This window comes from Lissotriton vulgaris, chromosome 1_1, assembly GCF_964263255.1.
Source record: "Lissotriton vulgaris chromosome 1_1, aLisVul1.2, whole genome shotgun sequence".
NCBI lineage: Eukaryota > Metazoa > Chordata > Amphibia > Caudata > Salamandridae > Lissotriton > Lissotriton vulgaris.
In genome coordinates this window covers 713,537,973-713,552,676 of record NC_141685.1, presented here as the reverse complement: position 1 = coordinate 713,552,676, position 14,704 = coordinate 713,537,973, and the positions used below count along the sequence as shown (strand labels likewise).

Here is a 14,704-nt window from a genome sequence, read left to right as displayed (position 1 = left end):
TCAGAGTTGAGTAAAACAGAATCATTTCAACGACAGAAGAGGGTGATGGATGTGTAACAAGACTGTTCCCTCCACTAAACATTAAGATTCGATTTTGTAAAATTTCATTATTAACTTTTCTGAATTTTTAAAGAAAACAGGAGAGTGGATTTTATTTTGCAGTATTTCAGTTCCCGTCTAAGTTTGCATGTGGAAAGACTTGATCACAAATTATAGCAAGTCTGCAACGTTCAATACTTGGGCCTAGATGTACTAATGTTCAGGCAAGACAGGGCAGCAAGCAAAGTTACTGCACGGCGTTGCATGAAATGGAGAGAACAGAATGCACAATATCTGTTGACATATATCACACTTCTACTCCCTCGTAGCGCTGGCATCCTGTGCGCTGCCTAGCGCCAATGCACGCACCCTTGCACCATGCTGCAAGGTTCCTGCTTTATGAACATGACTGTTTTTGGGCAGACTGCAGCAGTATAGAAGCAGGTAGTAATGAGAAATAAAGACATTTCTCCTCATTATGCCTCTTGGAGGTAGGTGCAGGATTTTGGTGCAATCCCATGTGGAGTATATAGATTGCGTTTTTTTGTAATATTAGGAACCAAGGCAATGCAGCACAAGAGTTGGTGTTGCAGTCTTCTTACAACTTTTCTTTTTTTGATGCTGAAATTAGGCCATTTATTAACTGTTTATTAGATTATCTAGTCTGGGTTTATATCTATATATATCTATATCTATATATATATACACACATATATATAGCTGTATGTATAGGTGGCTAGATAGATAGATAGATTAGATAGACAGACAGACAGATAGATAGATAGATGGATAGACAGATAGATAGATAGATAGATAGATAGATAGATAGATAGATAGATAGATAGATAGATAGATAGATAGATAGATAGATAGATAGATAGATAGATAGATAGATAGATAGATAGATAGATAGATAGATAGATAGATAGATAGAGGTGATGTAAATACAGATTATGGAACATTTACATGCCTTCAAGAACGTTGATGCAAAGATGCAAATTATCTGATGGTGTTATACTATGCCGAGAAATATGATAATGATCCCTGGAACTATATATAAAGAAACAAGTACAAGTACGGAAATAGGATGAAACGTGGAGCTGCACCTATGATGGCTGGAAGCTAGGATGATTTTGATACGATAAAGTCCCCCAAGGGCCTTAATACAGAAGAAGAGCTTGGTGTTTTAGGATGTGTACACTCCATAGTAAGAACAAGGAACATGTAAAATTGGGATACATTTCTATGTTTATTGCTATGACTTTGATGGAAAGTGGGTAGAAAATGTAACATTGGTATACAATCAGTACAATGGGCTTCCTGTTTTCCATTATAATCACAGGACAATCATTATGTGAACTCTCTTTCGTCATTTTCCTTTGAGAAAGGCCTAAAAATGTTGGGTTCCTTCTTTATCATATAGCACTTTGACCTATGTACAGTTGCAAGTGTTAAAAGGAGCTCCATTTTACCTCATCTTCTTTATAGGGAGTTTAATAATTCTATTTTAATGTCTACTTCTCCTACATGTGCTCTGTGGGATGTGCTGTTCTGCATTATTGCAATTTTATTGTGAAACTTTTTGAAGCTGAACTGCCATTGTTGCACTTATTGGAGCTTGTTGATGAAGGCATTTGGAACCGCCAGGTGTGACCCGCTCCTTTTGCCATGGCTTAGCTATCACTTGTGAAGCATGTGCAGTGGCACCAGAGCCTAGTGAGGCAAAGAAACATTTGTGCCCCAATTTTGGTTGTCTTTTACTAACCAACAGGGGAGTACGGAGCATTTTCCTTCCTTGCATTAGGTCCCAGGTGCCTTTGCTTCCCTTCTCCCGACAATTTGAAGGCACAGTGGGGTCCACACCCAAGGCCATAAAAGGCTACACAAAGAGAACGGTTTTCAGAAACAAAGGCCGCTGGAGCCACCTACAGGATCAAAGACAAAACATCTTCAACCAGAACACTCTGGGCTTGGAGGCCACAGGGGCGTTTGGTGAAGTCTGGAGGCAGCAGTCAATAACACAGTGTGGTCTCACTGCTCATGAATGAGGGTCATGTAAGATTCAATTTAGAGCTGTGTCCATTCCTCCGAGGGTACAGTCTTTGAAGATAAACAGAATATATGACGTAGATGGACATTGGAAAGTCTACTGTGAGCTTGATGTTTCACATGCATACAAAAAACAAACCAAAGGGTCTGATGTTTGATGTAAGTACAAAGAATAGAAGAATGTGAGGGACTCAGTTGTATAGTGGTCTCCCGTGATAACGCAATGAACTGTGTGTTTGAAGTTGTTCCTAGTCAAACAGAGAAGAAGCAAGTCTGCCCATTACTTCTAATCCCCAGTATGCGCAGTGGGTTCAGAAAAAGCTGATGGAATGGCTGTCAAAGGCAGATCTAATGTTTTCAGGACACTGGCCCTCCAAGCGTCCTATGAGCAGACAGCGTATCCCGCTAGTCCATGCTCTGACAACGGGTCTCGGAAACATTTAATGAAACCAGAAACAGGCCCTGCAAGCTTCCTGTGACCCGACAAACTGACCACGCCAGGAAAAGACCTGATGAAGAAAGCAATTTGGCGTTGCCAATGTCCTGTACACTGACTTGAGACTCCACTGGTGAAGAAAGCTTCCAATACACTGAGGACGCGCCCTATCTCAAAAAGATCTAATGAAATCAGTAAACTGACACTCCAAGTGACCCTTGACCTGCCAGTGGACCCTGTCACAAAAAGATCCAATGGAAAAGGTCAACTGGCACTGAAAGTTCCCTCTTAACTGACTGCAGGCCCTACTGGCCCTGCAAGCCTTCAATGTACTGAAGACTCAAAAGAGATCTAATGAAGCCAGTTAATTGGCACTGCAGGCGTCCAATGAACTGACCGCGGACCCCGTCACAAAAAGATCTAATAAATAATAAAAGCTGGCACTGAAAGTGCAATGTGAACTCTCTAAAAGCCCTGGTGGTGCTGCACACTCCCCATTCACTGTGGACCAGCCCTGTCTCATAAAGATTTAATCCAACCAGTAAACTGGCCCTGTGGATATCCCATGGGAGGACCCCGTAAGTTCTACAGGCTGCCCATAAACTGACAGCTCACCCTGTCAGAAAAAGAACCAATAAAATCAGTAAACTGGCTCTGTCAGTGTGCCACCTCGTTCCAGTTGGCCACAGCACAGAAAGTCGTGGACCATGGCACTGGAAGCATGACATGTACTCACTGAGGGCCCTGGCACAGAGGGATTCAATGAGACCAAGGCACCGGCACTGCTGGCATCACACGTACTGACAGCGGACCATGTCATGGTATTCTATACTGAAACTCTGACAGAAGACGCTGTCACAGAAAAAGTGAATGAGTCCTAAACATTGGCATTGACCAATGGTCCGTGTACTGACCGAGGAGTCTGGCTGCAATGCCACATTGGGATGGGCTGGTAAAATTCTGGGCAAAAGGAAAAGAATTCCCTGTTGAATCGTGCGTATGAGGCAGAGTCAAGGATGTTTACAGGTCACATAACTGCATGAAGCAAACACAAAGAGATGATGAACTGAGCGCTGAAACCTTTCAGACAATCACCCCAAGTCACAGATCTGAGTTGAATCCATCATCGTTCTTTAGCTCACTTCCCCACCTCAGTTCAGACCCTGCTATATGCAAATTAGTCTTGACCCTGTGCCTCAAGGTTACAGACCAGACCGAACTGCCAAGCCAGGTCTTCCCTGAACCAGAGGGAAGCATCCTGGGAACAGTTTCGGTGTAACACCCCTTATCAGCCAGGCTAGCTTGAATCCAGTGGCAAAGTGAGCAAGGGACCCTACAAAATTGCATGGGCATCAGAGGTGGGGCCCTGCTTGGAGGTAAACTTTCTACACTTGGCCGTGCAACACAGCACAGGCACACAGAGCGACACAGTGCGTTTGGGTGAGTGCTGTTAACGACAGAGGAACTCTCCTTAGCTCCCAGCTCTTCCCACAACTACAGCAACCTAGGAGCTGAGGGAAAGCGGTGCGTTCTAGATTAACTAATCCGGCTCTTCTCTTCCTCGTCCACTCTGTCTGTTGTTGCTCTGATTCACTGCGCATGTGCGAAAGGGCCTCCCCCGGCCAGGTTCTTTAGAAAATGGGAAACCTGCACCGTATGCTCTTTGCTTTTAATGAAATGATTGCATCATGGCACAAAGTTATCAGTACTCTCCAACCAAACGTGCTGTATGTTGAGATGTCTGTGTACCATCCCTTCAGAAGTATTGCACATGTATTTAAATGTTGCATCCACTCATCAGGCCAAAGAGCGCACCTCCAGACGGGGTCGGACTAGGACAGAATATAGGCCACGGCACTAATCTCAAAGTGGACCCCATGAGTGAACTAGATAGGTAAAAAGGTGGCCCACGTTTGCACATTGGGGCAGTTTTGAACTTGTAAAGAAATGTTTAAGTATAGGTGTATAAGTGTTCTGTATACGTATGCCTGTATACGTGTTTTGTATGCCTATAAGTGTGTAAGTGTTTTGTATACGTATAAATGTATAAGTATAGGTGCATAAATGTTTTCCAAGGTATAGGAGATTGCATGCATTTGTGCTTGCAGCAAGCAATGTTTGTGGTAATCTATATGAAATCAACATCATAACCCACACACCAGACCATAAAACAGGCCCACTAACAGGCAAATATCTGCCCCACACACTGACCTGTCAGACCAGCCCTCTGACCCCGTCTGATTTCCTTGTAGACCAGTCCGGCCCTGCTTCCAGTTAAGAGTGAGAAGACCATGCACTTTCCAACACAGCCTTCTCTTTTTCGATAGTATATATCACCTGACGCGGTGGAATGGATGGCAGGTTGTTTCCTCGAATAAGTATCTTCTTGCAGAGTATGACGACTAAGTAGGCCTACTTCAGGGGCATGCAGTCTTGTGCCGTCTGCCCCTTCACAGCTGCGTACAAGGGGCGTCGCCATGCTGCCCATATGCAAATGATTCCACAAATATCTAATGCGACAGCGACACGTGACAGGGTCGAGCTGCTCAATGCACAGAAGTATTTGTGAAGCATATGTAGTTGTAAGGTTGACCAACTGGCATGGGTGCAAATTCAGGGCGGTGAGTAAAAATTCAGGACAGGAGGTCCAAATTCAGGACAAAATGTAAGTTTTACAGACACATCAGAAGAAGCCCAGTAATAGTATATAAGTAAGTAAATAGACAACCATTTAAGTACAAGTGAAAAGAAGTTTATATTAGATTGAGACAATTGTGCACACCACTACTAGAAGCATAACATGGGAAGGCGAGGGAGGGGCCGGCGCAGCGCCCTCACCGGACAATCGAAGGGGTTTGTGGCGCCCTAAGGGCAGCTGACGTTTGGTGGAAGCTGAAATAGCTTATTTACTAACTCCTTCCCCAGAATAAACGGGGAAAGTGCCCCCTTTCCCCAAAAATAGTCCAGAGGCGTGTTTAGTATTTTAATTCCAGACCTGGAATATTTTGGTGAAATGTAACAATTCCCCAAACCCAAAGAAATGTTGTGAATGATCCTCTCAGTGGAAGCTAGGGGGCAGCCAGTCTGAGGAGGCCGTTGAAGGCATAAAACTAGGACTTCCCTGACCCTAAGCTTTGTGAGGCTGAGCAAAGGTGCTGAGATAACACAGGTCTCGGTGTGAGCCTCACGTGGGCATCGAGCAGTCCAGGCACAGAAACCTCGTCCCCATGGTTAGAAACGTCCATAGGTAGTGCCAGGATCCCAGAGGTCATGGATGTCTCGGCCACAGTGGCAGGCTCCCAGGGGGTAAGAACAGGGCTTTAAGTGGGCCGGGTCTCACCGGTGCTGAGCACCAGCAGTTTTTTAAAGGTAGCCTCGAAACGGGTCTATATCCGGCTCTCTTTTGTGCCCTGGCACAGGCGGTCAGTTTTTCCCGGTCTGCAGTGAGTGCAGGGACATTAATGTGCGCTGCTCACACTGCTCACTTCTCACTAGAGGAGAAGTTACTGCATGACGTCATACCAGGTGAGCGTTGTAGGGGAAGGGAAATCCTTTAAAGATTTTCTCACTGGATTCCCCTTCTCTTTTTTAAACTCAGCAGCAGCATTGTTCTGATGTCACCAGGACTTTAAGTGGAAGCTTTTTTAATATTACATACAAGCCATAGTTGTTGCTTATTTATCTTATGAAACTAACAACCATTGACAAAGCCAAAAATCCTGACTTCGTGTAGGTATGATGTTACTTGTATCATATATCTAGATGCAATGATAGAAAAAGCAAAATACAAGTTGGGCGGCACACTATGCTAAACACAGATTTTTAGCATACGTCTTTTTAAGCCACGCCCTTAATTATATTGGCCACGCCCCTTTGAAAGACCCCCGCCCCAATGTTTTCATCCCACTTACAGCCCTGGGTAAAAATGTCTTAGATGCAGCGCCAGGCCCTGGGGATTGAGTGACTCATACACAGTGCCAGGCCTCTAGGGAATCAGTGACTCATACACAGTGCCAGGCCTCTAGGGAATCAGTGACTCAGACGCAGTGCCAGGCCCCTAGGGATTGAGTGACTCAGACGCAGTGCCAGGCCCCTAGGAATCGAGTCTCAGACACAGTGCGAGGCTCCTAGGGATTGAGTAACTCAGGCACAGTTTTAGGCCCCTAGGGGGTTCCCGACTCAAACGCTGTGCCAGGCCCCTGGAGATTGCCTTTCTCAAACACAGTGCCAGGCACCTGGAGATTGCCTTACTCAAACACAGTGCCAGGCCCCTAGGGATTGTGTGACCCAGACACAGTGCCAGGCCCCTAGGGATTGAGTGACTCAGACGCAGTGCCAGGCCCCTAGGGATTGAGTGACTCAGACACAGTTAACGTTACACACATCTTTCGTTTGCCATCAATCTGTTCACTCCTGATTTGCACTATTTATTTTTAACGACGAATTCTTAGTACAGTCTTAATTTTTTCATACTTTGGAGTTATATTCCCTTGCTGCATGACCCAAGCTATTTCCCCGCCCAGTTTATATCGAATTTTTGGGCATGATGCATGATCACGTTTTAGCATCCACGTATTTTGTTCACATATCTCACGCACATGTTTATAGATTTTTTTGATTGAAGTCCTTCCTGTAAGGATTGCATACATTTGTTTCATCTTTCAAAACATTCCCCTGACGAAGGGCACAGTCGATGCCCGAAATGCATTGGGATGGATGCCAATATTGGGTGGATGTTAATTTGATTCTTTGATGTTTTGGTTGTCAAGCCACCAAAGACTTTCACGATGAACTATATCTTGAATATGTATCGACATGAAAAGAGAATGTCAGACTCGTGACACTTAACGGTCATTAAATAGATGCTTACAAATTGCTGCATAAGTTTCTAGGATTTCTAATTTGATTTATAAGACTGAACCTTTTTATGGTCCTTTGCGCCGTGCACTGGGGGCAGCCCCTCTGTAGGAGCTGCAACGTTATTGATGACTCAGGCACGGTGCCAGGCCCCTACGGATTGAGTGACAGACGCAGTGCCAGACCCCTGGGGGTTGAATGACTCAGGCACGGTGCCAGGCCCCTACGGATTGAGTGACAGGCGCAGTGCCAGACCCCTGGGGGTTGAATGGCTCGGATGCAGTGCTAGGCCTCTTGGGTTTGAGTAACTCAGACGCAGTGCCAGCCTCCTAGAGCTTGAGGCTGTCTCGGGCACAATGACAAGCCCCCGGGAATTATGGGTGTCCTAAACGCAGTGTCCGGCTCACTTGAGCCTAGACAACCAGGAATCAGTACCAGGCTCCCAGGTGTGGGTGCATGAACAGACCAGAAGGGCGGGTGCGGAAACTAGACATACACAAGGCAGGTCCGTGGACAGTGAGTCCAGTCAAGGCAGGTGCTAAGGAAAGCATGGGCATTGTGTCAGGCGTGCCAGGGCCAGGCGCTGAGTTCAGCAGTAGAGCGATGACCAGCTCCAATCAGCTATGAGCAGGCCAGGCGCAGGCTGAGGTCGTTAAATATTCTATGCCAGTCTTCTCTGGGCAGGCCTGTTGCTGTTACAACCGCACTCAAGTGCCTGCCTCGGGATAATGGCAGACTCTCGAGGGGAGGGGGGGGGGGGGCTCTTTCAAGGTGGGTGCTGTGTTCAGCCGGGGGTCAATGCCAGCCTGCCACTGCCGAGTGCTCAGTTGAGCTCGGACTCTGTGCCAGGCGTCCATGGACTGGACATGGGCACGGAGACCAGCGCACACTTAACGACATGTTTCAATGCGAATGCGCTGAGGCCGGCTCACACCCAGTGCCAGTCCACCCAGCGCTCAGTGCCAGGCTCCCAGGGGCTGGTACTGAGACTACCCTAGACTCGGTGCCAGGACCCCCGATAGTTCAGCCGGACCAGCACTACAGGGCATCTCGAAGGGGCCAAAGTGCAGTCCAGCGCGGACTCAATGCCAGGCTCACGTCAGCTGGGCAAGGAGACACTTTCAGGCCCAGTGCCAGGCTCCCCGTGCTGGCACACAGCAGGAAGTAGCACAAGCCTCTGCCACCAATGCCAAGGCTGTGACAGAATCAGGGAGGAATACAAGATACGTGTCTGGGTGCATTCACCACCCCTTCTGCAGTCGCTGCTCGTGTGAGCAGGTCACGCTGTTCACTATTTACAACAACAACCAACATGTCCAACCAACCTTTGCTCTTCGTATATACGTAATAATGCTTTGTGTGTGTCATAACAAATAAACCCGTGTGTGCGTTTGCAGTTGTTCTTTTGATTCAGTTAGTAATTCATAGATTTGCATTAGCCTCACTGAGATGTCATTTTATATTTCACAATTCACTAGCCATGCACAAGTGTGTGTTTGCATAGATGCGACATGAGTCCCGGAAATGGCAGAAGTGCGCTATGCAAATGCTGTTGACAGAACACAGACAAACATAAACATATATGTGAACATATATAAACATATGTGTGTGCGTGTGTGCGCTTGTGTCTTATATAGAGAGAGAGAGAGAGAGATTGTAAGCATTTGGTCAATGTGCAAAATGTTTTTCTGAATACGTATAAACGTTTGGAAAAATATAATTGCCAGATCCAAATATTAATTTTATTTTAAATATTGCCTACAAAAATGTAGACTTTTCATCAAACGAAACCCGCTGTAGAATTTTGAATAACGCTGTTACATTCCTGTTAGTTGCAATATCTATATACCTATATCTAGCTATAACTATATGTATGTGTGTGTGCCTAGATATATATCGTGTACGCTTAAATCATACGCGAAAACACGTGTTCAAATCCTCCAGTGAAAAGTCACATTTTAAATAAGGAAGATAGACTCAGACTATGTGTAAAGATGCGTAAGGTCGCCCGTGACCATCCGTGATAGCACGCACACCTTTGTGGCGTGCACGGGAATTATTATTTTTTATTGACAGCTATTATTACTGGCCCGCCTGTTCCCGCAGGTACAGCCGTCCATCTGCCGTCCTCCGTCCTGAAGGGGGATTAAAAAAAACTACAAAGTGAGGCGCCTGGAGCCGCCAGCGGGGGCAAGCAGCCGGCGGGAACCCCCAACACCCGAGTAAAGAGGCAAGGCACGGGGTGACTGCCCCGAGAATCACCCTGGCCCCAATCTTCTGTTTGTGTGCCACTGTGATAGGGTTATTTTATTCCAGAAGTCTACGATATTATCCTAAAAAAAATGTAGAAAATAAAAAACAAAACCCGGCATTTTTGCAGTAAAACACACAGGCCAAAGAAGCGTTGGCGACACCCCCTCGAGCCTGGATTTAGCTATAATAAGATGAATGGATTTCTCACACTGAGAGCGGGTTCTGTCTTGAAATCAGCAGCCTGTAGGAAGAGACTGCACACATGGGGTACCAGGGCGCATCCTAGGAAGGTGGCACCGGTCGTTACTTTGGGCAAAAACGTGCCAGTTGGTGATGGTGCTATCTCAGGGACGGAGGCAGGTGAACGAATTCAAACGAGTTCGAGAGAATAGCCCGGAAATTGTGCGATTTAAAAACGAAAAGGAACTGGTGCTCCCCTCAGGGAATGATGCCCGGGGCGCGCAGGGGCAGCGGGGGGCGTTCTTACCTTGGCACCGGCGGCTTCCAGGAGCGCGCGGACGGGGCTCTGGTGGAGAGGGGATGCAGCGCTCCTGCGACAGGGTGGACGGCTCCGTGTGCTGCTGGCAGACAGCCTCGGCGGTAATTAAAATAAACAGGCTGCAATGTGCAACCCCTCCTACCAGCCCCCTCTCTCGCCTTCCGCACTCTCTGCCACTATACGTGCCCAACTCTCCTCCCACCCCCTCTCTTCAAGTCATCGGATGATCTGCTCCCCCTCCTTTCTATACCTCTGCATGTCTCTCTCTCTCTCTCTAGGTGTGCCCCCAGCTTCATTCATTGCCCACCGACCACGCCTCCCTTCCCCCATCACCACCCCCACATGCACGTAAGGTTTGGAGGAGAGTCAGAGACAAACACAGAACTCTGTCTGCAGCGGGCTCCTCGGCCGCCGGGGGCATGGAATGGGTTACAGGCAAGGGCTGCCCCTGGAGAGCTGGGCTCCGGCCTCGGGATGCAAGGGATGAATAAAGGATAGGTAAGGGCTGCCCCTGGAGAGCTGGGCTCCGGCCACAGGAAGCAAGGGATGAATACAGGGTAGGTAAGGTCTGCCCCTGGAGAGCTGGGCTCCGGCCTCGGGATGCAAGGGATGAATAAGGATAGGTAAGGGCTGCCCCTGGAGAGCTGGGCTCCGGCCTCGGGATGCAAGGGATGAATAAAGGATAGGTAAGGGCTGCCCCTGGAGAGCTGTGCCCCGGCCTCGGGATGCAAGGGATGAATACAGGATAGGTAAGGGCCGCCCCTGGAGAGCTGGCCTCCTGCCTCAGGATGCAGGGGATGAGTGAGAGGCAAGGGCTGCCCCTGGAGAGCTGGCCTCCTGCCTCAGGATGCAAGGGATGAGTGAGAGGCAAGGGCTGCCCCTGGAGAACTGGGCTCCGGCCTCGGGATGCAAGGGATAAATACAGGATAGGTAAGGGCTGCCCCTGGAGAGCTGGCCTCCTGCCTCAGGATGCAGGGGATGAGTGAGAGGCAAGGGCTGCCCCTGGAGAGCTGACCTCCTGCCTCAGGATGCAGGGTATGAGTGAGAGGCAAGGGCTGCCCCTGGAGAGCTGGCCTCCTGCCTCAGGATGCAAGGGATGAGTGAGAGGCAAGGGCTGCCCCTGGAGAGCTGACCTCCTGCCTCAGGATGCAGGGGATGAGTGAGAGGCAAGGGCTGCCCCTGGAGAGCTGACCTCCTGCCTCAGGATGCAAGGGATGAGTGAGAGGCAAGGGCTGCCCCTGGAGCGCTGACCTCCTGCCTCAGGATGCAGGGGATGAGTGAGAGGCAAGGGCTGCCCCTGGAGAGCTGGCCTCCTGCCTCAGGATGCAGGGGATGAGTGAGAGGCAAGGGCTGCCCCTGGAGAGCTGACCTCCTGCCTCAGGATGCAGGGGATGAGTGAGAGGCAAGGGCTGCCCCTGGAGAGCTGGGCTCTGGCCTCGGGATGCAAGGGATGAATACAGGATAGGTAAGGGCTGCCCCTGGAGAGCTGGCCTCCTGCCTCAGGATGCAGGGGATGAGTGAGAGGCAAGGGCTGCCCCTGGAGAGCTGGGCTCCGGCCTCGGGATGCAAGGGATGAATACAGGATAGGTAAGGGCTGCCCCTGGAGAGCTGGCCTCCTGCCTCAGGATGCAAGGGATGAGTGAGAGGCAAGGGCTGCCCCTGGAGAGATGGTCGCTGGCCTCGGGATGCAGGGGATAGGGTATAACTATAAGCAAGGGCTGCCCCTGGGGAGCTGGGCTCCGGCCTCGGGATGCAAGGGATGAATAAAGGATAGGTAAGGGCTGCCCCTGGAGAGCTGGGCTCCGGCCTCGGGATGCAAGGGATAAATAAAGGATAGGTAAGGGCTGCCCCTGGAGAGCTGGCCTCCTGCCTCAGGATGCTAGGGATGAGTGAAAGGCAAGGGCTGCCCCTGGAGAGCTGGGCTCCGGCCTCGGGATGCAAGGGATGAATAAAGGATAGATAAGGGCTGCCCCTGGAGAGCTGGCCTCCTGCCTCAGGATGCAACAGAATCAAGAAAGATTGATTGTTCATGTGATATGTACACATTGGATGTTTAGAAAATTCTGAAAAAGAAAGGATTTATTTACAATTAAAAGAATTTTGAAAGTACATGCAAGCATTAGTAAATTTGTAGGTTACATAGGCAGATGGATTTCTGCCACTGGTAGTGCGAGCAGGGCCCAATGACTTCTGTCACTAGTGTTCTTTTCCATTCCAATTTCTGTGGAGGGTGGCTCCTCCTTCCCTCTCAGCACACCCATTCAAAATTGTGAAGTAAAAACTTGAGTATCTACAGACAATCATTGATAAAGGAGTGCACTACTCAACCCCCATTTTGATCTTATTCTGACCTCCGGAGGCAGGGGATAGGGTACAAGCAAGGGCTGTCCCTGGAGAGATGGCCTCCGCCCTGGGATGCAAGGGATGAAGAAGAGGCAAGGACTACCCAGGAGCGATCACCTTCAGCCTCAGGATGCAGGGGATGGGAAACAAGCACGGGCTGCCCCTGGGGAGATGTCCTCCAGCCTCGGGATGCAGGGGATGAGGGAGAGGCAGGGGCCTACCCTGGAGAGATATCCTCCGGCCTCGGGATACGGGAGATGAGGGAGAGGCAAGGTCTGCCCCTGGAGAGATGGCCACTGGCCTCGGGATGCAGGGAATGCGATACAAGCAAGTGATGCCCCTGGAGAGATATCTTCCAACCTCGGGATGCAGGGGATGAGAGAGAGGCAAAGGCTGCCCCTGGAGAGATGGCTTCGGGATGCAGGGGATGCGGTACAACAATGCTTTATCATTCCTAGGCAATTATGAATGCAACACGGTGTACCAATCAAATGTAGAGTCAGACAACACAATTAAACAGTTCCTATATATGGTGACCAATAAACATATAATTACTACTGTCAATGAATAAAAAAGATTGAAAAAATCAAAATGAGTCGTTTTAATTTATGTGAAAAGTAAAAAAATCCTCACGAAAGGATTCACATACTATCATACATAAATTGTTTTCATAATCAATTGTATTCTTCATCAAATTAACAGAACATTACAATCAGAAATAACACAATACTGTAATGCGGTACAAGCAAAGGCTGTCCCTGCAGAACACAAAATGCTGACCCCACTTTGCGGAATAACGTAAGGGGCCCACAGCCCCCCATATCTCACAGATATTCACATACATTGGGCTGAATTGGGGCTCCCAGTAGGGAGCCTGGGCACCCCCCACCCCCCTCCAGTGTAGCAGGAGCTGCAGGGGCCTGGATTACGCCCCTGTATTTGCCCTCACTGTGCGGGGCCGGGGAGAGCTAAGCCCTGGCCCTTGGGGGGCTTTCCCTGGTGCCAGGGTGCGGGAAGGAGAGGCGAGGAAAGGCGCTGGGCCCCTCGGAGGAATGAGGGCGCCTCAAGGGTCGCGACGAAGAGGAAATGGCTGCTCCTGAAGGGACGAGTCTCTAGCCCGTGCTCACGGAGCTCATGTAACCATAGTGTGTGCACACCGCACGTGCCTGTAACCACCACCTTAGGAAACGAGCTTAGAAGACGGCGACACCACAAATACCTGTGAGAAGCTCCGAACGTAACATAAACCCAGAGTAGGCCTAAAGTTAGAGCTCTGAAGGCCCCGTGCCCTTTTGAGTTGTTAACTGGGCCTGCCAACAGGGTAGTAGAGTCCAATGAGGCAGCAGGTGCAGCGGCGCCGGGGCCCAATGGCCTGCGAAGCCCACTCAACCCTAATTATTGCTGCATGCTATAATACTTCACACAGCCGCTTAGGGCCGCTTTGCACCAGGGCCCATGACGCACTGGCTAGCACTTACTACCTGCCATGGTCCCAGGATGCCCCCAACAGGTGTGCATTGGGAAGCAGGAGTTTGGATTGGACACGGCACAGGATTGGAAGGCCGAAGGAGGGAGGGGCACATAGGTTCAGGAGGTTATACGGCGCGCCTTGTACCTGCACATGCGGGTTGCACTAACCTGTTAGCACGAGAGGCAGTTTATTCACTTAGAGTGAACATCAATTAGGAAAAGCACTGATGCGCGAGTTACAAGAGGAGAGCGAGGGAAATACGAAACGGAGACTTGGGGGCGGGTAGAAAGCTAGAGATGGGAGGATAGCAAGTGGCAACAGACGAACTACGCTGGTAGCAACAATTAGTGAACGTGGGGTCCCCGACAATGACACTTGTGCCATTTATAGAGCGACTTGTGTTAGGTTGTTTTCCTCAGAGGCGTTCCTGAATATATTTTATTTTTTTGTCCGAGTTTATCAGAGTGCACAGCTTTGACGACCACAGACGGACTGTTAAATAGAGTCCGAAAAGTGCGTGACGTCACAGCGGCCTGGTACTCTGCTGCGCCTGACGCCAGGCACACTGCACCAGCAGGCCCAGGCCCATCTCCCATAGGGCTTGCTGAGGCAGCCCCTGGTAGCTGCCAAGTCCACAAAGACCAACTGCAGACCGCTGTTTATTAGGGCTCCTGCTGCGGCATATTGGTTACTAGAGTGCCCCCTGCAGGTGACCCTCAAGCGCGACGAGTAGCATCGGAACGACGGCCTTGTGCGG

General features: G+C 49.3%; 1 protein-coding gene across 1 annotated transcript in view; it reads right to left on the bottom strand.

Moving 5' to 3' along the window:
* The window catches only part of LHX9 (LIM homeobox 9), a 68,648-nt gene extending 58,371 nt beyond the window's left edge, over positions 1-10,277 (bottom strand). Inside the window, exon 1 of the mRNA XM_086954860.1 lies at positions 10,122-10,277. The gene's annotated coding sequence lies outside the window, so the exon portion shown is untranslated. The remainder of the gene's footprint in view (positions 1-10,121) is intronic.
* Positions 10,278-14,704: the final 4,427 nt, after the last annotated feature.